At 37.1% G+C, this 24,756-nt stretch overlaps 1 long non-coding RNA gene across 2 annotated transcripts; it reads right to left on the bottom strand.

Moving 5' to 3' along the window:
• Positions 1 to 1,345: 1,345 nt before the first annotated feature.
• LOC308385651 lies at positions 1,346 to 19,093 on the bottom strand. Of its 2 annotated transcripts, XR_013969597.1 has the most exons (6): positions 18,851 to 19,093; positions 18,130 to 18,201; positions 16,269 to 16,327; positions 15,525 to 15,593; positions 3,316 to 3,388; positions 1,346 to 3,216 (listed from the first exon to the last, which is right to left on the bottom strand). It is a non-coding gene; the product is annotated as an uncharacterized lncRNA (long non-coding RNA). The 2 variants fall into 2 exon arrangements; XR_013969598.1 differs by lacking the exons at positions 15,525 to 15,593; positions 16,269 to 16,327; positions 18,130 to 18,201; positions 18,851 to 19,093 and adding an exon at positions 5,211 to 11,360.
• Between the last annotated feature and the right edge of the window lie 5,663 nt (positions 19,094 to 24,756).

Here is a 24,756-nt window from a genome sequence, read left to right as displayed (position 1 = left end):
GTTGTTTTGATCCTTCATTCAGCGCATCAATAGGAAGCTTCATCAAAATATTCACAGGCAGAGAAGCTCCCCTGAAGTTCAGATAGGGACACCAGCGCATGAACAAAAGCTAAAGCTGTTAGGCTGCATGGGCACTTCTTTCCTGGAACAAAAGGTTTTATCTGAGAATAATTTGTCTCGTATTGGGAAGTAGAGATTCAGGTGGTCAAATGACCACCAGCGGTCCTTTTTTGAGGCTCCTCATGGTTCAGAAAAGTCTTGCATTGCTGCCAAAATACCATATATGACCGTGTAAAGCTGGGGAGGTAACACAGAGATAAAAATCTCTGCAGAAACTCTTAAAAATGCCTGGGATAAAAGCAATTTTATTCAGTACTGCAGACAATTTTAGAGAGTTCTCATGTTGTAAAAAATGGAAGTGGGTGCAGGATACATCAGGAAAGTATCAATGTCTACCTCTACACACAAAAGGGCCCCATCCTGCTATGACCTCTCCCACCATCCTCCCCCTCCCCTACTGTGTCATTTACCCACAGTTTCTAAATGCTTCCTACGGCCAGAGTGGAATCTGCTCAGAGCTGCCTGGGCTTTGTGGCGGAAACATAATTAAAGTGGTGAAAGATGTAAAAGGTGAAGAATGGGGATGACATCAGGCCAATTTCACACTTGGCACTCGAATGGCTAGGTCCAAGCCAGGACTCTTGCCTCGCAACACAGATCAAAGCCCACTGTCACCGCACCAGTGCAGGAAAAAAAAGAGGCAAAAGGACACCTAACTATGCTAATCCCCAGGACGAATATATTTTAATCTTGTTAGAATACAAGTTAATGCTGTGGCTCAGTGGCTGAACTTTTTTGGCAAGAATGAGAGGTGGACAGAACTACTTTTACCTTTTCTACATGAGGTGCCTCTGTCTGGCACCGGATAAACAGTCAGAGTCTGAACAAACTTTCTTTTGGACAAACTCACCGTATTATCGAGCCACATACTGTACAGGGCAGCAGATAGCAGTGAAAAGGCAGTGAAAAGGCAAGCAACAGTTTTCATTAAGAACAACGATGGAAAAAAGAAAAACTGTGTCAGTGACCCCGGCTGAATCCCCACTAGGGCACCTAACATGCAAAGGAAATGAGTATTTTGTGGACTGGTTTGTCCCCTCTCACACTGAGCCCTTCTTTCTCAAAAGCACCTTGGTAACCCTTGATCTCTCATGTATGGAAGTCAGGGTGCTGGGGCCTGCAGAAGTTGACTAGGCAGACAATAGCAAGCGGATGCTTTCTGGAGAAGTCACACCCAGGCAACTCTCATTTCACACACCGTGTTTGAGTGACCCTTGAAAAAAAAAGAAAGAAGATGCAAGACTTTTAAGCAAAGATTCTTTTTGTTCACTTGAAGAAATTCAGGAAAAAGAAAAAACATCAATGCACCTTTTCCCATGTAGCTACCATATTTGTTTCCTAAAGTAATGTTTTCTGCTCAGCGAGACCAAATTTTATGCTGCGTTCAAATTTCACAAAGTTGTTTTTAACACAGCATGAGTTGCACAGCTTGTTCTCTATACTGGTGGATTTATGGATGTGTCATATATTTTTAACAAAAGATGGTAAAAGAAATATAGGAACAAAATAAGAGAAGCAATTACAGAATAGGAAATGTTTATTAATAAAAAGTTATTTAATATTACGGTCATAGTTATCTTACATTTAATTTAACATAAATACATCATTTCTTGCAGTTGCACCTTAAGTTGAATCATGTCTTTTGCAGAATGCGTCTGGTGTAACACTGACTACGGCTTTGGATGAACTCTTGTCTTTGATTGCTGCTACAAAATATTACAATAAGCACTTTAGAACTAAAAAAAAACACCAACTTTTAAAATAATTTCCTAATATGTCTTATGGGTCATCTTTTTTGGCAAGTGGAAGCAAATATCTTGCATGGCACAAAACACAATGTTTTCTTTTGGAACATCTGCAGATATCAATTTCTGAATGTACATTTACACCTAAAAGCAGCAACTACAAAAATTATTTTCACTAATCATCATTATATTCTTTAAATTTTGCATTGATCATTTATTGTTCAGACATTAGATACACAAAATCCCCAAACACAAAATGCTTAAACATTATCATCAGATTAACAGTTTTATCTGATTAAAAGTCTAAAATCTACATATTTTTAAATTTGTCAGTACATGAATATAACAAAAAAAGGCCAGAAATAAAACAGATATTTTATCGCAATTCAATAAATTCAAAAATTTCTTCTCAATTGGACACCTTCTCAAACTGATCAGGTATTTGCTCTAATAAGAAATCCTGAGATGTGGATAACATTTTCCAGGCCCCTCATTTTGAGTCCATCGTGTACAAACGTTACACCATCTTTAAGTATTGCAACACCTAGTGCTGCAGCTGATTAACAGTGGAACATTTTTCTACCATTTGACCACATATCCTGTACAACAGCTATATTAATAAAGATTTTCTCAATCATCAGCTTCAGTTATTTTAAGTGAAAAAAATCAAAATGCTAATTTGAGTGAATATGCCACTTTGCAACTTCAAACCTGAGTAAAATTTACCCTCAGTAATGAACAGATTTATGTTTCCTTGCATGAATGTGTTATTTAAGCCATATGTAATGCACTGGAGTAAACAGTGTATACAAAATTTGTGCTGAGTTTGTCTAAAACAGGTCTGTAACAACATCACAAAGCCAAGATTAAAACATCAGCACTCTGGTGGAAGAGAAATGCACACAAAGGTATCAAAGGCATCAATTTGTAATGTGCGCTTCATTATAATTTCAAAATGAGTCTAGCAACAACAAAAAAACGGATCCACTTAACAGAAAAACTCAGGTTGGTTCTGTTTCTCCTACATTCTTCTTCTACATACTAAATAAAGATGTACAATGTACAGTCATGCCAGTTTTGGCCTTTTTTTTTTTTCTTTTTCTTTTTTTTTTATACAGAGTTTGTGTTGCTCGCTGACACACAGCCAGACAGGGTCAAGGATATATCTGACTCACCTCAGGCCCCCTTGCTTTCCCCAGGGACTGGCCTGTCACTCACTTTGTGGTTACGGATCATAGCTGACAGAGGCACAAAGTGAGAGCTCGATGCTGCATCAACAGTAGCAACATCATCACCAAAACCCATCCTTAGCATGACATCTTCCTCCTAGTACACCAGCTAGCTCCCTGCACTGTGGAAAGGAAATAAACACATTCACACCAAGAGGATCATAATAAACTGTCATTCAGCGAAAGTAGGAAGAGCTAAAAATAAAAATTTGGACATTTACCTTTAAATTTTCCACACTGCAGTTTGGATGTAGAGTGCCTTGCAATAGAGCTGTTAAGAAGAAGCTGCCAGTCCTGCAAAGGTTTAAAATGATTGGGTATAATGCTTAATTTCAGCCAGTTTACTGAGATTGGTTATATCCATCTATGCTCTGTGAGCCATTTTAAAAGGGTCTCAAGCTCATTGAAACAGCACTGGGTTGGTGTAGCGTACAGCCTTTAATTGGTATTAGTTAGATGACATAATAAGCACATTCACAGAGCTGTTTAAGAGCAAAGGGTTTCAAAAATCACTGATCGCACTACTTTGTTCTGTCAACATTAAAAATGAATATGCTCGCTGAAATACTGTACTGTATCACTTCAGAATACAAATGATGCAGTGGCCAATGCGTGCAGTACAAACAAATACATATTATGAGTAAAATATGAATATTTTAGGGTTTTTTGTTTTGTTTTTTTAACATCTTTAGATAGTACACAGCAGAAAATCCTGTGTTAATCACACAGAGCCCATAAGCAGTTGTATAAACCTGTAGCCAAAAACATGAAGAATGGCAGCACGCCAAAGAGCATGTTCATGTTCAATTACAGTGTAGTAAGTGTAACGCCTAATAAAATACTGCATACGAAGGGTTCGCTAATCATATTAGCCCTATTACAAGTTTTGAAATCAGCTCATAAAGAAGAATATATGATTGTTTTGAGTAAAATTTCTCACAAACTGTTGCTCAAAACAGAGCGTTACAGTAAAATACAGATGGCGGATGAATCTGTGACAAAATTTGCTAACTATTCAGTGATTTCAGCAGCGTGTTCCAGTCTAGACATTTTCGGATTCACATTGTACTCAGACGACTGAAAACACCAAAAAATAATGATCTCGCTTTGAGCTGGCATACGAGGCGAGCTACAGCTCAGTCGACTGTGCCTTAGCTCACAGTAGTGGGCGTTTCCCTCTTTCTCCCTCTCACTCATTTTGCTGCGTGCTGCCATTTTAACTGTTCCTGAGTGGCAGGCGAGAGGGCGGGGTTGGAAGTGGCGGCCATGATGGTGGAATCGCTACACCCACTCCTGAGAAACGGCCTCAACATCAAAGCCAGTTCACACATTAGGCTATGTTCTGGTTCAGGCCAAAATCAGCGACTGTAGGCATAGGATAAAGAGCGACATGTGGTAAATAATAAAAGAAACATTTCACTGTGTCTGTGGCGAAACATTCCCATTAAGGAATAATGTTGCTAATTATTTTCTTCTAAGCCTATTAAAATAGTTTGTTTTGGGGTTTGTTTGTTTTTAAAAAGGAACAAAGAAAAAAAAATCTAGACATTTGTGCATATTGGCATAAAAATTCTAGACAAGATCTGATTTGCGTTTTTAAAATTCAAACTCTTCATTACTACTTTTCAGTGTTTGTCTTCTTTGGTTTCCAGATTACGTTTAAATCTTTTCCAAGGAATTATCTATGTATAAGCTCTGAGTAAGCAGAGATAAAGAGAAACACTGTGCCGGATATTAATTTGAGCAACTGAAATATAAAATTAAAAATGTGAAAAAGGTCGAGCAACATACGAGCATAACAATGTGTAACCACACAGAAAATCTGTCTCTCGCTCAACAAGAAGGCATTAAAGCCGCTCGGACAGACAAGTGCTACTCAGCATTTGTTAAAACTAAGCAAGTAACTAAATTGAATTTATATAACACATTTAAAACCAAAGTGCTTTCCAATAAATTAAAATAAATAAAGGGCCTAAAGACTGATGCTTCACACAAAAACAGCTTATGTTAGTAGTCAGTTTTTGTAAGTAAGAGTTTAATTAATATTTCTATTGGTTTTACCTCCAATTTATTGACTGAATATCACATTTGTAAATGAAATTTTAAGATTACTTACTGTGTATGATGAAGAAAACATCCAAAAGTGCATCCAGTAAACAGCAAAGTCACAATACAAGTCTTCCATTTTGTGACCCAACTGAAATTATCATATAATATAACTAGCAAATAATTAAATGAATAAAAAAATAAAACCAGTTTTGCCAACAAATTCATGCCTGTGGTTTCTGAAAGCAGATTGCGCATTATGTAGGTCACATCCATACCCCGCCTCATTTCCCCACCTCCAACCCTGAAATTAAAAAGAAAAAAAAATGTCTTCCTTGGATGACCAAAGTAGCTCCTAACCAACTACAGTTGAGGTCAAAGTTCACCGTGTCCCCCTTGGCAACACCAGGGCAACAAACAACAACTGTGTCTAGACAGGTCATGGTACACCCCCGCACCATGCCCAACCCAACCCACTACCCCCTGGCTTCTTCCGGAAGGAGGTGTCAGCAGTAGCCAAGTACAGGGTAAACAGGGCAACGGGGTGGAGGGGGGTGCCCTTTGGCCCTCATGAGGTCGGATCAGCACCTCCACCCTCCACTGATCAAAGATCAGCATCCTTCATGCCAGGGCCTTGGTCAAAGGGGGCAGGGTCGAGAGATGAACTCTACATTTCTGTAAGCTAGAGGTGTCCAGACCCAATTGTCTTCTTTCACGGCCCAAAATGGACCCTTCCGGTGCTGCTGATTACATTAGGGAACGACAACCTCTTTTCAAAAGAAGCACCCAGACAAAAGAGGCGCTTCCGTGCCCCTCGCCATCTGGTCCCAAAATAACAGAAAAAGTCCTAGGGATAAAAAGCCCAGCCAGCACACAGCTTTAAATAAAAGGAAATCTGTTTGAATAGATGGGATGGCTGGACAGATAAGCAAACATACAGTAAAGCCTCACATTTACGCAGAGATTGGAACCCAATCTACATCAGCAAATAAAGCAGCGTACATGGGCTCTGAGTAGAGGCCTGGAAATGGTATTCTGCCTGTGCACCAGCTAGAGAAAAGTGCCACACATATATCATCATCACTATTATTGGAAGATATACAACGCCAAAGGCCCTTGATCAGGTTAAACTCATTCGTAATGGAAATTAGATTAAAAACATTAAAATATATGACAGTTCTGAACTGGTAATACAATCTAGTCAATAGAAATTAAGATAAATAATCCAGGGCAGAGTACGTCAGGCACCACTGCACGAAAAAAGCCAATGTATTGGGAATTCAAAAGGATTTTCAACACATTAGGTTGATTGCTAATTGATTTGCAACCACAGACACTGTGTACTCTGTCTGTCGTATCCCTAGTAGTTCGTTTTTAGTACTTAGTCGTCTTCATCAGATGAGTTTCTATTTTGCATGTCGTGACTTTTGAATGCCCACGATTCAAACAAAGCAAAAAAACATTGATGCAGCTGATGTCAAAGATGATTTGGCCTATTTGCAGCTCAAGTTGCCTTGAAAGAGAAGAAAAAATGCTACTGACTAGCAGTTAGCACATTGTTATAGTGTCATTTATTACAGAGTCCAAGTAAAGAGCACAGTAATATCTTATATGGATAGTCACCATTGAAAAAATATTGTTTATTACTGAGAAATCTTTGTAAATTTGGGAAAATCTGAAATTAATTTCTCTAATTAAAGTCCTAAAAATGTTGACTCTAAAATAAAGCAACGGGAAGTTCTGAAACTATTTTTTTTTTCAAAGATTATGACCTATTACAATTAAATACACTTTTGTCCAAAGTGTAAACATACAGGCAATTTAGGTAAGAAACATGGGATCCTGCTGTCACCTATTCTATAAAATGGGACTTTTGGAGCTCTGTTTTGCTAATGCTAATTATGTGCTCTGCTATGCATGGCCCGTTTTTCCTCTCAGTTTAAGTCCACAAGGAAATTTGGGGGAATAAACAACCTCATTAGTGGCAAAGGTGATGCTGCCCTTGATCTTGAATGCTTCTGTCAGGAGAAAGGACAATGTGCAGCATTGAGAAGTAAAGTTAGATTGAGCAGTCTCCCCACTTGGGACTAACAGCTATGTTAAGAAAACTGATTTATTTTTTAAAATAAAAATGCAACTGCAATGTGGAAAAAGCACAGCATGAAACCCAACTTCAAACATTAGTCATTACATTAGATAACTTGTTTAGGCCCAAAGCTGCTAAAAGGCTCTCCAATCAAATACTGTCCATCAATCCGCACTTTGATTATTTAGCATTGCTGCCTCTTTAAACTCCATCTTCACAGATCAAGAGCTTAGCATTGTGTTTTAATTTAATGCTTTTATTTAAGGTTTAATCACCAAAAGTTTAAATATGAATAAAAGGGATGTAGGAAATATGAAATAATGCTAGTGCCGGGAGAAAATGATGATTTAATATCCAATGAACCTGAAGAAAAGTTTTAAATAAAGTTTCTTTTTCAGTTTTCTTTTAATTTTAGAGCCATTCTGCAAATATATGGCTGGTCTTACATAGTGCAAGTTTTATACAAAGATTGTTTTCCAACCTTTTCCATCTTTTCTTCATATGCTTCACTCTTCTTCTTCTTGTTTTCTTTTAGGAACTCAACCTAAATCCCACTCTAGTTTTATGTTTTAAACATCATACAAATAAGTAAAATGTGCGTGAACACAACCAAATAATTAAAAAATATGGCTGCACACTAAGTGATCCACATCTAAGCTGTCGAAAATGGTCAGAGGCTATAAATACACCAGCTAATTCATAAAAATGAACTGAATGCAAATGGAAGTCTGCTGGTAGGAATTCTGACAGCTAAATCCAGAGAGGAGTGGAAATTATCGTCGACTTCAATGTCTTAAAAGACCAACTCCACACATGACAACAAGCTCCTCTTATCCCTGCTGTGATGCAGCAACATCCTGCAAGATGATATTTTCATCTGTGTCATTTCTAGAAAAAGCTGTTCATATCGAAACAATATGAAGAGAATAAACAAAGGTGGTGAGGCGCTGTGATGTGTAAAGCTCCAGAGTAAAATAAGATATCAAAATAAGAGTGTTTTATTTTTAATAAACACTCCAAAGTTTTAAACTTCAGACATGTCACTCTGATACATACAGGTATAACTGCTCTAAAATGCTAAAGACAGACTGCATTGATGTGCATTTAGACCAGAATTTGACATGTATAAATATGGCTCAGTCACTCAATTGCCAATGCTGTAAAAGTGTAATGATGTCGCTTTCTTCAAGCTGAAAGTCAAACCTCTATAACACAGGCAAACACAAATGCACATGCACAAATTCGTGGTTGATTTTCTTTGCTTTTTGTTTTCTCAAGAAGTACTTTTTGGCTTTGCAATTATTAATAAAGGCAGTTATAGACAAGAATATCAAATTACAGGACAGCTACAGTCAAAATGTGGAATCTGTCAGGTTTTTTTAAGGTTTGCATGCTCCAGGATGGCAATTACTGCTATACCGTAAATACCTCTCAATCAAGGAAACGTTAAAATTTACATTAAATGTGCACCAATCGCATGCACGATATAGCTGTTAGCCAATTACCATCCACACAGCATGACAATTACAGATAATTATTATTTGCATGTCCTGAACCAGTGCAACACTGTCATAAATGTTAGAGCTGGTTACTGCATTGTTCATTTTACTGTACATGAACTACCTCCCCATTATTTTTCCAACTAGGAGAAAAAAATAAGTAGAAAGAAAACAGCTACAACCAGAACTAAGCAAACTCTTCATACTGCACAGCAAATAGTCACACACTTGCTGAAAATTTCTACCATCTCAGAAAAAAACGTGTCAGACAAAATGCAAGAAAACAAAGCTTCTTTAGACAACAAACATGAGAAAAACTCTCTACAGTGCACTGACTCTCTAATCTTTCTATCTCACTAAGGAGAGTACACTTCCTGTTGCTGTCGTTGACTGACCTTTCAATCCACCAAATCATCTACAAACTTGTTTACCTGTGGCTAAAGCAAATCTAAATAACAGCAACACAGTAAAGCCCAACCCACCACTGAGTCACTGCATGGGTGTCTGCTGGGGGTTGCACATAACTGGCAGAAACTAGCTCAGTGGGATAAGAGAAGCGAGTGTAACATATAGAGGGCAGGTGGTGCCAGTCATGTGAAGTACATGTGCGCCGTCCCAGTCTGTACCGTCTTAGCTCCATAATGAGTTTTTTCCTTTAGCAATCCCTAAAATTATGTCATCAGGCCTTACAGAGTACTCATTATTGACTGCAACAAACAAGCTGAAATAGCACTCAATCCTATGGAGACATGAGAAATGCATTCCAGGGAGGGACTTGAGTCGCTGTGTGAAACCAACAAGAACCAACATGACACCTGGCATTTTACAGCTAAAGTGGGTTGATGCACACTGCTGAGCACAGTAGCGAAATGGCGAGACATGCTTCTTAATTGTGCAGATTTGAGTGTAGTGTTCAAAATAAATAAATATTTAACATATGGTTGTCCAAAAAACCTGAAGCCTTCTTTTGGTTTTGCAGACAGATGAGGTTTACTAAGCTTAAAGAAGGAACTAAATCTTAATATTAGGAAAGAAATAGAACATTTAAAAACAGATTTTTGTTTTCTGGTGGGGTTTTTTTGTTTTTAAAGGATGAAATGTCTCTACAATTTTTTTTTAAGTGCATTTAAGTAAAGTTCATGCAATGCACAATGGGAGAAAAAGGTTCCTACAATAAGTTTTTCACATTAGAGACCATAGATTAAAAGCATAATGCAGTTTTTAGGGGAACAATTGTGACGTTGGAGCTGTGGGAAAATGTTCACCAATACATTAAATGTAAAACATCTACGTGTAAATCTAATATAAAGGTGACTAATTCAAAGCGCACAGCAGTCAGAACCTAACTTTTTAAATCAGTGTTTTTATGACAGCACAAGGTTTCAATGCATTTGGAAGAAAATTCTCATACACATTAAACATTAACATAAGCAAAACTTTTGCAGAAAACTCGAATACTGCTGAGCCCAAAGAAAACTTTGCTATTTGCTTTACTCGGTAGTTTTACAAACAAATACAAATAAAATACCCCTTTAATGTCGCTTGTAAAACATCGTGTAACACAACAGATTTATGTGCCGCTAGTTTGTAGACGCAAGGAAATTAAAAGGACACACCTTTGGAAAATATGTAATGTAATGAGCAATTACTCAAATGTACATCAAGTGTTTAGTAAAGGCGTTTTTCTAATTTACAAATGTGTGCGATGACTTCTGATTGCTATTGTGAATAAAGTCAAACTACAATAAGTAATGTAAATGATTAGTGTGTAGCGAGAGTTCTAATATTTAAAGTTAAGTATTTTTAGAGTTGGAAATTGACAGCTGGAATTTAAAAAAAACGAATCTTATATAATACTAGACTAATAAAATCAAAGTCAAAAGAAACCCTGAAGAACTGATGCCGCCTGCATTTCTGAAGTCTTGCAGCATCTGTGCTTTCATAAAAGTGACATGTACCCTGACTTAAAGACTGTGCAAACATTTTAAAGAGGGTAATTAGTAAATAGTTAAAGGAAGCAATCACCTAGCAATGAAGATAAAAGGACTCAAAGGAAAACAAACTGGAAATGGGCTGGTACCATTCACATCACAGTCGGATTCCAGAGGTTATATGCTAAGTCCTGTTAAGAGTCTCAAAGGGCAAAACATTGAACACTGAGGACTTCTGCGTGAGTGTTCATAAAACCCAGCCTGAGTTTAAGCACACAAACATGAAAAATATCAATTTCACATTTGGTTTAACGCTTTCACACTTTGTGTCACTGACACCCAGAGAGAAGGGCTGTGGAAGACAAAACACAGCTCCTGGATAAGGATCATGTTAATGCCTATCAATTAGGATCAAAAAGGGATTAACCGGCATGGTTGCAGCAGTGGGATGGGAGCCCATGCAAAGTCACTGAATACTAGGGGTCAAACCCCCGACTTCATTAGGCCTGACCTTTCCACGCCATTGTGTGACAGAGAGATCCTGCAGTCTGTGGGTGCAGTCTTACCCATCTTTTAAGGTTTGGGAGTCAGATATGAGACATGCAGAAAAGCTGTTGGAGATAAGTGAAATATGAAATATTCACTTTCAAAGTCCAGGGAGACTTATTAGGTTACTGCAACTTAGTGCAGGTGGGTATTTACTCATCAACCCCCACACTCTGCAAAGGAAATCAGTTTTTCACCTTAGAGAGAAGTGAGATTTACTAATTAGTCATGGTGCAGCCTTCCCTCAGTATGATGTACCGCAGGGTTGATGAGCTCTAACTCTGTCTTGCCGTCTTAATTCACAAAAGGTCAAATGGCAGAATGAAAGCAGGTATTCCAGGTGTGTTCAAATAAGACCCAATTAGGGAAAAATGCAAGTGCACCCTCAAGTCTCAGAAATCCAGCTTTGAGGGAAACTTTTACCAAAGCCACCGCAGTGGTGAAATTTTAATGCTTTTGTATGTTAACGAAGCAGTTTTTGTAAGATATGAAACAAATGACAAAAATATAAAGCAGTAACATACACACCGATCTGCTCTACATACTATTTGCACCAAACTACTGGCTACTCCACAAATGACGTTTCTGACTTTTCACTATAAAAGTATTTTGCAGATTTATTCTTACATCTTCATTTTTGTGAATATAAAGTTAATGCAACAAGTTACACTTTACCCCAAGTATGTCTTTTGTTAAAATAACCAAAATTTGTAGACGATGGCGATGTGTACTATATTACACGGAGGCAAGGAGGACTCTCGAACTGCCATATTATCATCTTACCAGATGTTTATACTCACTCATGGTGATAGTAGCTGATCAACCAAGCAGCTATCAATTTTAGAAGATGTCTTGATTAAAATATGCACAAAACAATATCTAATAACTCGTCACAATAAGAATGTGTTTTGTCTTCCTAATTACAAAATTCTGTCCTTTAATAATGATACGAGTCAAGCTTTATATAGTGACTATTGCACTGGTATACTATTTACTGCACGTTCAAACCTTCATTAGAAAGCCGAATACTGTTACGAACAATAAAATCTCCAAAAAGCATTGTGCAACATGTTAAACACTACTGTAAAAGCATACATGTCTTTTGACACAAACAAACTGTATAACTAAGGTCATTTTCAAAGCCGTAGTCCACTGTAAAATCTTATGTGTTGACATCTCAGAGAAAGAGTTACACAAGCAGAAGTTCACCTCAACCCAAAAGTTTCCTCCCAGAAGGTAAGTACTTATTGAGGCTGTTGCTCACTATAAGCAAGCACACAGCCTTGCAGTGCAGTCAAACAGTGATCACCAGGCCCTATGACCTTGTTTGTATCGTTTATGAGGGTGTTGTAAATGAGCACACTCCATTTAAAAGTCAGAGGTGGTTTTGCAATCAAATGAAACCAGGAAGTACTGCTGAAGCTGTCAATGCAACGCAGCTGAGTGGGAACAGACATGCTGCGTGTGCACATCTTAAGACTGGCTGGATCACAGCTAGTTGTAACAAATGCAAGCAAACACACTCCAGTCAACGAAAAGAGGTTATTTACTTACCTTCACAACTCTCAGAAATAACCGTGACATTTACATTGAAGTCAATGTGGAATTTCAGGCAGGCAGCCTTCTGCTAATGAAGAACTAATATTCATGTGATATGATGTTGTGGCTGCAGATTACATTCCCAACCTCAGTGAGTGTGTGCCGACTGTGATTCTTTAGTGATTTAAAATAAAAGAAAACTTAAAAAAAAAAAAAAAAAAAAGGTCTGTTATCTCCAAGCCAAGATCCTACTGTTGACCTAAGATCAATTCAATACTTCAAAAATGTTATTTTGGCTCAAAGCGACAGAAAAATTCACCAGATAAACAGCTTTTTATTATTCTGTTATTAAGGTTTAATGGAACCACTTAAAGAAACATTTTGAAAAGTAACATTGGATCAAAACGGTGAAAACAATTTAGGCTTATTAACAAAAGCATCTGCAGTCAAATGAACTAATAATAAATATTAATAAGTGTTCAACGCAATCAGGATTTCAGCTGAAATAATTTCGTTTTAGTAATCATAATTTCAAGTGGAAACTATCTAAACCACCTGCATGCATAAGCTGAACTTAATATGGTTTAGCATGGCTCATTTTTAAAATTCATTTAATTATTTTTTTAACAAAATCTAACAGGTCTGACATTAATCTATAGGTTTGGTAATTCTGACCTGCCTCCTGGCCTCATAACACCTAAACACATGCATAAATCCAAAGTCCCTTTTCCTCTCTCTATTTTAATGGCAACAAAGCACAGACCCAGCTTAATGTTACTGACAGCCACTGCTGTGTTACATGGCATCAGAATACAGTGTGGCTTTACATAAGTGGAGGAAAACAAGTATTTAGTGGGTGGGTAAAGGTTAACTAAATAGTTTCGTAAGACAAACTAGCAGTTCTACATCGTTTTATACAGTACATTTAAAATAAACGTTGCAATGGGTGGACTTTACTTTCCAGTGCAGTCATTAGCTAATACAACTTCATTAAAAAGATGCATCACTTATAAGAGCCTGACTGAAATCTAACACACACAAAAATACAACACTATATCGCTCTAATATAATTTAGCGTCAATAAGCATAACTTTTCTATACTATTCTATAATATACAAACAATATTTTATTACACTCATTACATTTTAGAGATTTATACACTCTGCTCAATAAAATAAAAACGAACTGTGTTTAAATAAACGATTAAAAATAACTTCAATAAATACGAACAATGCGTAATAATCGTACAAATCAGAAATAAATTTGCTATCAAACCGTTAATGGCGCTAAAATTTTATTACAAAAAATATAAAAGGTTTAAGATGCACAACACGCTGGAAAAAAAACATTTTATTAATCGTGTAAATGTATTATGTTAATGCGCGTTTTTATTATCGCCGAATGCCTATAACTTTTCGACAATTTACAGAGCAAATAAAATTTAAAATCAAAAATCAAACAAACATTTATTGCTTCAGAATCTTCTCTCGAATGATCATTTACATGGCGTGACTTAGTGATCGTCATTTAAGTCTGATAGACTTCAATAAATAACAAATAACAAAATATGTGTATTGCACGTTTTAAAGCATGTATTCCATGTTAAACTTTTAATAGTACGTTATTAGAATATATTACGCTGGCGCTTAATTAATACTTTTGATTTAAATCTGAGGTGATGAGCATTTTCAGTAAATCATCTTAAACGTGGCATCAAAAACATTTGAAAGTCAATTTAAACATTTGAAAATGAAAAAAGAAAGCATTACGGCAATAAGAAAAAACACACTGCACTGAACAAAAATTAAAACTTTAAAAGACAAACTAAAATACTACTACCACTACGCTAAAAGTACGTTTCACATATACCCATAAATCTCTTTGACTGGAAAGTTTTAGTTCATACAAGTTGTGCCGTTTTCTGTTAGGATTTATGCTGAGAGCTCAGATTTCCTTTTCTACGTGCTACATTACAGTTCTTCTCTTTTGCCAGTGCCTAAACCTAAGATGGACGTTGATGGCTTTGCGATATCGATGGCTAAGACCGGCTGAGGGTCACAGCTGTGCAGCTGTTAGAGCAGAAAAGGGAAATGGATCCATGTTTTGGCAGACTGCCAGGAGACATCTTAAATACAGAGAAAACCTTGATTTGAAAAGAAAAAAAAATGACACACCATTGTCAAAGGAAACTGCGTCATTACGTAGCAAAAGCCTGGTGAGCTAAACATCCCACCATTTACAGGAGACAATGGCAGGTGCTGCTGCTGTACAGAGCAATGCTTTGAAACAGGCTCAGATTTTAGTTTGTATGTGCACAGAAATAACCCACGAAAAGCCTGTTTTTCCCAGACATCATCATGATGCTAGACCTCGTGACTGCACTTGTGGGTGGAGACAATCATCCAATAGAAAAACAGTATGAAGATTCAGAGCGCCTCTTGCATCAGCATTTTCCAGTCAACGCCTCAAGTATAACTTATAAGATCCATATCTATGATTATATTATGAAGAGATCAAAAATGTGTGTTGGTAAAAAAATAAAATAAAAAAATAGTGAATGACAGCAGTGGATTTGATTAGCCAAGTCTCACCATCATATCATGCAGAACTGGCATTGCAGGCAGGAGCTCAAGCTCTGGAAATGCTGGTGTGCAGCGGACTGATATTTCCCTCAGGCAATCGCATTCACTCACTGCAGCACCTTAAAGCATTCCTTGAATTGCTTTTCTCAACTTTAAACGTGCCCAAATGTGCTCTAATGAACAGGTCAACACAGATCTTACCATTTGGGCGGGTATACTTCAGGGTCAAACATATGAAGGCATGACAGACTTCAAGAAACCAGGGCTCTCCTGTGAAAATGAAAGGGAAAAAAAAGCATTACAGGACAACTGTGTGTCTTAGTCAACGCTCACATTCTTTTGCACCACACAGAACATAGCAGAAAACTGAAATGCCAAGGATTAAATTAAACACTTTGTTTTTTTCTTGTTTATCACAGCTTTCTTCAAACTATTCCAACTAAGTCTGCGGCTAAAAAGTCCCCACACATAAATGCCATATTGGCTAGACGGTAAGTGTGGCTGAAACAGTTTAAAAACAAATCGTAATTGTGCGGAAACACTTAAGCTGCAATCGTTATTCACTTTATGGTAGCTGACACAATTACAGATACATAATTTAGGAATGATTTTATTTGAAGTTAGCTTTAAGCGATGCATCGCTTTAATTTACAGTTTGATTGGAGGTAGTAGTGATTAAATAAATACTCATTTAATTAATATTGTGGTCACAGTTACAAATAATAAGTAAGACATTTCACTAAAACTGCATTACAAAAAAAAAAGAACAAAAAAAATCTGAAAATGAATCAGTAACGTATTATTCTGTGTGGCATACACCCCCAAAATGGCTCGCTATTCTGTGTTATTGTGCTACTGTAGGTAAATCACATATTTATTTATTTATTTATTTATTTTAAAAGGTATCAAAAAGAAATATAAGACTGCTTTGCGCGCATTTCTTACCTTTCTAATTGCATTTCCAATCATTTTTTGTCAGACACTGGTTCAGGTTAGGGACAGGCCTGCAAAAATACTGCATGTTTTATATGTGGCTACATGATCAACAAGCTCACAAAAACACCTGAAAAGGAAGAGACTAAAGAAGCCGTCAGACATCAGAAGAGTATGCACTAAGTAGGTGTTAATGAAGAGATCTGTCCAGGCTGGTCACTGATATGGCAAACAGATAAACATCACAGACTTAAGCAGTGGAAATAACTCGTAATGTCAGAGGAAAGCTTGAAGCACTTTTACAAGTCAAAGTTAATACTGCCTGCCTCCCTCTCTTTAAAGAGGATTCTGTAAAGCATTACTACCGCAGCTATAATTTTTCAATAGCGTAATACCACTGTTATAAATCAATATCCACTTCAGGTGAAGCAATGCATCTCCCAAAGACATTGTACACTTTTTTTTTCTTCTGTTATCGTGCATCCCACTTTACAGCACTACCTGTGGTATGAACACACTGGCTGTTAATACAAGACTCATTCAAGTCTAAAGCGACAAAAGCTTTAAAATAAAAAATTACAAATCATAAAAACTAAAGTATAATCTTACAGACTACATCGTTATTCCAAGTAATGCTTTCTCCTATGTTAGGTTACTTTTTAGTAAACTATTTGTCTAAGACTCGCTGGATTTTTTATGAACACAAAAATATAAACATTCACACTCTCAAATTTCATTTTCAACAACACTGGAACACGACTGCATTTTGTACTGCGTATTCCTGTTGAGACCACAGCCTTCTGAAGGTGCTGGGCCAAATGCTCAGAAATGCTGAGTAGTTGCACGACAAATTTTGGAATACCCTGCAAGCCTTATGCAGTGATGAATCAGACAAAATGGCTACCAAGCGCCCCTATAAAAGACCGGCATGCAGCAGAAGAGAAAGAAGTGGGGAGGAAAGCTCTCAGATAGTCAAGAACTGCACAAAAACATTGCAACTTTCCATTTACTGGGTTGCACTGATCCAAGGATGCTAACTAGTAACAATCAATAACCGACCGAAGAAATAACTGAGCTGACGATTACAATAAATGTAGGTTTGAAAAAAAATCTGTGAAAAGAGCTGATATTCACTACCCCTTCTACCTTGTTGTCATTTATAACAAGACGTGTGACCATTTTTGCCACCGTTTTCCTCCTTTACGTTGATTCATATATACGTCATGGGTTGCAACAATACTTTAGCAGCCATCTTGCCCTAAAAGAGCAGACACTGAAAGGAGGGAGGAATTCTCCCCAAGTCATATGACCGCACTGTCTGCAGACAACTGCAGTGAAGGAGGAAAAGTGTCTAGACTAGTCTGTGGCAGCAGCACATCAGGCACACAGCCACAGTGGCACACAGATTACTTTGATCGTGTTGTTAAAGCCTTACCAATATTTCTGTTTTCTGTAAAGTCTTGTGTTTTAGGATAAGAAACTGTTTGACAAAGACATCTTTCGGTGGTCAAACCAAATTCATCCAGGCTGGGCTACAAAAGATGTTTAAAAGCACACGTAGGGATTTCAGTTTGGTGCAATACTGTAGCCATATTTATTACATTTATTAAAATATGTGTGCATTTTGAATATAGTATAGATTTCTAGATGTATTTTTTTTTATCCACAGTAAGTGTTTTATTATACTTTGAAGCTACAAAAGGGAGAAGTTCAGGTCAAATTCTGAAAACTTTTAGAATTCAAATATTAATATCATGTTTTGAGGAAAATTTTCAGTTAATTTACACAGCTAACAACATCCTGCATAACATCAACCCACACTATAAGTCAGTTCAAAAATCTCTATCTTAGCCTAATGCGCACAGCAACCAACCTTTCTGTGCTCTTGTAGGCTGCCTTCTGGATGGTGCACTCCTCTTGAACTCCAGGGCTGAAGGGTGATTCCCTGCAGAGCACAAGCAAAGATAGGAAAAGAAGAAAAAGAATTCATACAGTGTTCATTTTCCACTACCCTGTAGTCACATATACGAATTTAGATTCCGTAAATGTGCGTCTACTTGCAAAAGAAATGCATTGTAACCAAAAATGTGGTCTTTTTTTTGTCAGTGTAGCTGAAAGGGTTAAACTGAGAATAGAAGAGTCCACCGAAGGCAGCATTTGCCTTCAGGTGTCTGCTGACTAACAGGTAGCTAAAGCGCGCATGGGGTTAATCAACAACCTCACGTCAGCAAAGGTGCATCACCTGCGCGTCTTCCTGAAGTAGTGAATGAGGTGAAGCCTCCACAACAAAAGAAGCTACTGCTAGTCGAATTTATACAAGTAAATAAAAATATCACAATATGCGTTATTTTATTATTTTTTACAGTCTGCTACGTAAAACAAGCTGCCTTAGATTTTAAGGTCTGCAATTTAACTGTTTTCTGTTTTTTTTTTTTTTTTTTTTTTTTTAGTCAAAAACACATAGCTAACATTCACAAATAAACAGGTTAAAAATGAATTTAAAAAATAAATAAAAAAATAAAATAAAATAAAAACCAGCTGTGTAATGCTGCAGTACACTGGGCAACTCTCACTCTGACGCTTGCCGTACCTACCTGTGCATAAAGAGCTGTCTCCTGATAGACTGCAGAAGAAAAAACTTTCACAACGTTTATCTAGAAAAAAAATCTACATTTTTGCCAGAGCGTGGCGACTGGTGGGCGAAGGCGCTCGAGGAGGAGAGCAAAGATCCCATTTTCCAACAGGCGGCTTCCTTGTAAATGAACACAGATATCTAAAAGTCCATTTTCAATTTTATCTATTTCAGACAGACTCCAGACAGTCTCCAAACGGTTACGTGCCTGGTCCTGCATGCGCGTGCACGCCGAATGGCGCGGGAAGCGGCGATAACAGATCGAGAGCGACAGCGCGAGCGGCCAATGGGCAAGACGAGTCGAATCTAGTGTCCAATAATAATGGGCCATAAGCGTAAGCCCCGCCCCTCCTCCTCCTCAGCCGTCTGTTGACAGTGCACTGAATAAAACAACAGTCTGAGTTAAGCAGTTCATTGCGCTGAGATGTGGGTCACTGACTGCAGCCTATCCACGCTGGGAAAAAGGCACAGATGCATGGTGTTGTGTATTCAAGAAAAAGCATATAGTCTAAAACAGTTAACATTTTAGGGTTAAGACAGTTATATTCATTCATACCCTTTTTTAAAAATGTAGCATGTTCCTCAAGATGGATAGATAGATGTTTAAATACATATAAAGGCCAGACAGCTTTGATAGATACGGTCTGCATAATGCTAGAGTTATTGATTTTATGCACAATGATGAAAAAGAAAGTTGTTGAATACATTAACCCTAATAGTTTCCATGTTGCCAAGGACTTTCCCCTTATTGAGAAAACTGAACCAATTTGAATCTCCAAATCAGCATCAGAAGGTCTCGGCTGATTTTTTTTTTCTTTCTTTCAAAGTTTCATTCATTCACAAAAATATTCCTACAGACCATTACAGCCCACCCCACCCCACCCCACAGCCTTAGCATCACTTTCTCCAGACAGCTGCTGATCCTTATGAACTGACATCTAAAACTCATTGTCTGGCACAAAACAACTTCCAAGTTGGCATTTATATTCTGTCAAAGTCTACACAAGGCATACAGGCGAGTTTGTTGTAAAGAACCTCTGTCCTTTGGGTGGAGAATAACAAGTCTTGTCTCCTTCGGCTTTGCACCCTGTAATTTGCATTGTTATGGAAAACCGCTGGATTTGGACAGAGCACAGAATCATTGAGGTCAGCATAATAGAGTGTGACAGGTCCCCTTTTCAAATCTATTTGGAAGTAAAATCAAAATTCCTGGGAAAGTAGATCCATGGAGCATAGAAATATCTTATACAGCTTTGAAAACAGATGTTGTGAGTGAACATGTAATGAGGTGTGGAATATATGTATTGATATGGACTGCACCTGCAGAGGTTGGGAGGCTGAAACACCAGACCTTTATAATGTCAGAAAGCATGTTATGGGCTATAAAAGCACCTGCAATGGGTCTTGCCAGATACAATTTTGGTTCCAACTTGGAAACTATTATAAATATGGGCTTGTTAAATTTCAGCACAGTATTGGGTGTGTCTGCAAATTCGCAATGCTTTGGATAAACAGCTTTTCATATTAGTTTAAAAGAAAAAATAAAGGCAAAGTCCGCATTTTGTCTATCAGTAGCTGCAGTCTATTAGAATTCACCGACTATATTTCACTAACAAAGTCCCGTTACACTTTCTCAAATTAAAAATCTCACAGCATATCCCCTCCATCACCCTGGCTTTCAGATATTGACCTTGTGGTGCTACAAAATAGCTTCTTCCTCACTGCGGGACCCCATAATGAGCCAATACAATGAGGCTTCAGTTCACTGCTCACCTCTCTTTGGTGTCTCTCGGGGTCTTTGTTGACGTTTGTCAGCCCAAGAGGAATTTGGGGGTTAGAATTCTGCTGTAGTCTAACGGCCAGACTCAGACGAAACTTTGACTCCCAGACTTAAGCACAAAAGAGGGGGAAAAAATAGCGTTGAGATAAGCAGGCTGTGACCTTACAGGGAAGAAAAATCAAAGGAGTGAAATGAATAAAGATAAGGCCAGATTTTGAATTTCAGCCAAAGTGACCATTTGAAAAGGACAAGCATTTACATGACAGCTGTACTCTGTTACATTAAAACTGAAAACCAAGCACTTGTTTTTTTGTTTTTTAACTTTGACAGCTTTGCAGCAAATAACAGATCTGATGAGTCATGATACCTGCCTGCAGGGGAAAGTAAAGCTACAACTCATGTGAGTGAGAGAAGCTCTGCACATTCAGATGCCACCTCCAGATATCAAAACATAAAATTTGACTGCAAAGCAGATCAGAGACCCCCACTGAAGAAATTCCAGAAACAATGACCATCTATGGACCCTGACTGATTTTTGTACAGTCGAATTTACGGTTGTTATTAAAAAGTGGTAGACGGTGGGGTATACGTACAAAGAGGAAATGCAGAATTGGACCCCTCTACTACTTACAGTCTATAAACAAATGTAATACATAACAACCAGGGAGACACTGCATGCACTAGGACCATGTGGAAGAAGAGCATTCAAACTACCCCTCCCCATCCTTTCTCATTCATATCAACAGCCAAACAACAGAAATGTCCAAACCCCAACACTAAATGTTAAAAAAGGGGGGGATATAAGCGATGCCTTCAATATATTGACTTAGCTAATGTTAAAAATATTCACAGTCAGGACATGCTGGAAGATGAATATCAATATGTGGCCATTTTATTAATTTAGCTAATTGTTAGCTAAATAGAAATTGTTAAGTTGCTGTTATTACATATTATGCCAAATATATATATATATATATATATATATATATATATATATATATATATATATATATATATATATATATATATATATATATATATATATATATATATATATATATATATATATATGTGTGTGTGTGTATAATTGCCAATATGGATGTGAAGAATGCGCAAAGAATTTAGGCCATGTCATTGCTTTAATAGTACTTTTTTAAATAATATTTTTATCCATATGAACTACCTTCTCAATTATAGTCTCTTAATATTGTAAGAAGGTACTTCTATTTCTAAATTTAGTCAATTTTAAACACATTTTTAGAAATTATGATATCTATAACAATTTTAACACTAAATACTGTTTGGGGCAGGTGGTCCGTTGGTTGTGGAGGAACATTCAGCCCTACTTCAGGTCCTTGCATAGCTTTTAGGTGTATTTAGGGTGTGAATCCTGCTTCTCCATAAACATGCAAACTAGAGGCTGTCGCATGTTTGAAGAATGAGCCACTTCTCTTCGGTGAAAGTCAGTACAACTCAGTGCAACTCCAGAGAAAAGATACACTCAGATTTAATTATTCCTACCATGTCTTACACACTTATGATACTGATACGCTAATCTCTAACTTAAGTGATCAGTAAATAGATTATCTCTTTTCAACTCAGTCACTTTGAAATACTGTGTTTTAATCCAATCATCCATTTGGCCTTTTTGTTCCCCTTTTTGGTTCACAGACCACTATCAAGATAACCACAACAGTAGCCATTGCAGTTCTTTTTCTGACTAGAGTCTTGCATCCTTTGTTTATCAAATTCTGCAATTGGCATCATTTTTGTTTTAAAGCTTTCATTGAGCTTTTGGTCTTGCTGATATTACTTTACTTTACTTACTTTACTTACTCTCTTAATATCTGTTAGTCTGACAATATCTGACATATAATGATAGGTAATAATCAAGTTTCTTCTGTAAAATAGGGGGAAGTCATATTTATAACAAGCGAATAATGGCTACTTAAACAAGTCTTTGATGAGCAGATCAAATCAACCCAAGTGTCATCTAAATGCTTCAATAGAAGGGAAACAGTTCGAGGAACTCTGAGCTTTTGTTCTCATTCTTTGTTTGATCATTGGGATAGATACTGTGCAGAATCTTAAATATCCGTTGCCATAAGTTGTTGAGTTTTTTATGTTTTTCAAATAGAATATGACAAATATGAATTCTATTGGCTGAACCATGAAACAATGTAAAGCTGCTTGCCTTTAAGTTTTCCTACATATAGACAGTTAATTTGATGAAGGTACTTTTGCTACCGACTGTAAAAGGATTTGTTTTAACTCATAAGTAAGTAAAAGTAAGTAAAATGTATATAAATAGCACTTTTCACAGATAGAAATCACAAAGTGTTTTACAATAACAATGTCTTCAGCTGCTTTTTAAAAGAATCACTGGAGCCTGTACAGCGTGAAGACCGTGGAAGAGAACCCCACAAACTTCCACAGCTCATATCATGATCTTTTGCTTTGTTCTATTATAAATGTTTCACCGTATGTTTAAGCCATGGTTCTAGCTAACTTGATTTATGTAATATACATTTTCCTTATGAATTGAATTTCTGAAAAGTCTTGGTGACAAATATGCTGGGAAATACTTTACTTGTCTTCTTGACCTTGGTGCCCATGGATGATGTGCACGAACTTGTTGACATCAAGTTTTCTGTAGGCTGTACTATAGAGGACTTTGTCAGCATAGCAGCATTATAAATTATATTTAGCAAGCCAAAGTAAAAATGTGGTGCTCAGAAGAGGAAGGAGAGAAGAGAGCAGGATGATAGACTTTGTATTTGAGCAGTGTTATCAATGTGTTGCTAAGATAAAGTTCTTTTTCTAAATGACTGAAACATTATTACCACCTACATGTGAAAATACATCTAGAAGTTGGTCGACTGGAAATGATTGTTGAATGTGGTCAATGGGCTTCTCTCCTTTGTTCCATGTTTATAGTAATACAGTTGTCTTCATGTCACTTTAACTAGTCGAGTTTATAGCACTAAACGAGCACTAAATGTGTCCATTCTCCGACTTCTGAGTGCAGCTTCTGTCCACAGTGCTGTTCAAAAGCTAGAATGATGTTGTTGATAGTATTGATTATTGAGAAATATAGAGAGAATGTGAGATGGTGTTTTTGCTCTGGTGGCAGTAAGGGCCCAAAAAATATCTGCCCCAGGCCCGTTACAGAGTTGTTACGCCTGTGTTTAAACTAAAATACAACTGAAAACAAAGCCTAACAAAGGCCAAAGTTGACTCTTGGTTTCACATGGGACACAAACTCCAGGTGTCTCCCAGGAGAAAGTCTTGTGCTCTGCCCATTCATCCACCCTTACCTCCTCCCTATTCCAACACGTTTCACTTTTTATACTAGCTTACCATAGACTTCATAAAGTCTTCTGCCTTGAGGCTTTCTAGCAGACACCCTAAGGGCAAACTTCACCCACTAGCATAAAGCTGACCAATGGAAAGAAGTTTCTCTTTGTTCTCTGTTCTAGTGTTAATGTATTTATGTGGCACTGAAACATATGGAATCCAATTAACAACCAGAATATTTTGTATTATTCATGAGTTTCAAGTGTTCTAAGCCAGTTTGTGATCTCTTCTCTGTATTGAAAAAAAAATCTCATGCCAAGACAATAAATGCAACCTTTTGAATGCCTGAGGTTGTTTCCTTTCTAAAGATAACAAGTATTTCTTCTGTTCTTCATGATTTCATGTGTGCAAAATAGCATATTCAGCTGAGCAGGGGACTGAAATAGTTTCCTTTTCCAAGTTTCGGATTCAATCAGAAAAAAGACTCCTGATTTTTGTTGTTAGTCATTGTTTTTTCTTAGTGCAGAAGCTGTCTACTCTTCCTTTAGGGAGCAAAGTTATCAGAGAGTTGATTGAGACTTGGCAAAAGGATAAGGAAGTACCTAGCACCACTGTCCCTTTTAGGGAACAGTCTCCACTAAAGCTTTGATATTGTGCAAGAGTACAGGTGTGTTTTTTATAGCAAAAAGGAAGATAAAAGTTTTGGTTTTAAAATGTATTTTTTGGAATTAGAAAAATAAAACTGCAAAACTAGAATTTAAAAAAGGCTTTATTTATAACAGGATTACCAC

The sequence above is a fragment of the Rhamphochromis sp. 'chilingali' genome (assembly GCF_963969265.1).
Source record: "Rhamphochromis sp. 'chilingali' genome assembly, chromosome: 18".
Lineage (NCBI taxonomy): Eukaryota > Metazoa > Chordata > Actinopteri > Cichliformes > Cichlidae > Rhamphochromis > Rhamphochromis sp. 'chilingali'.
This window is presented reverse-complemented; position numbering and strand designations above follow the sequence as displayed.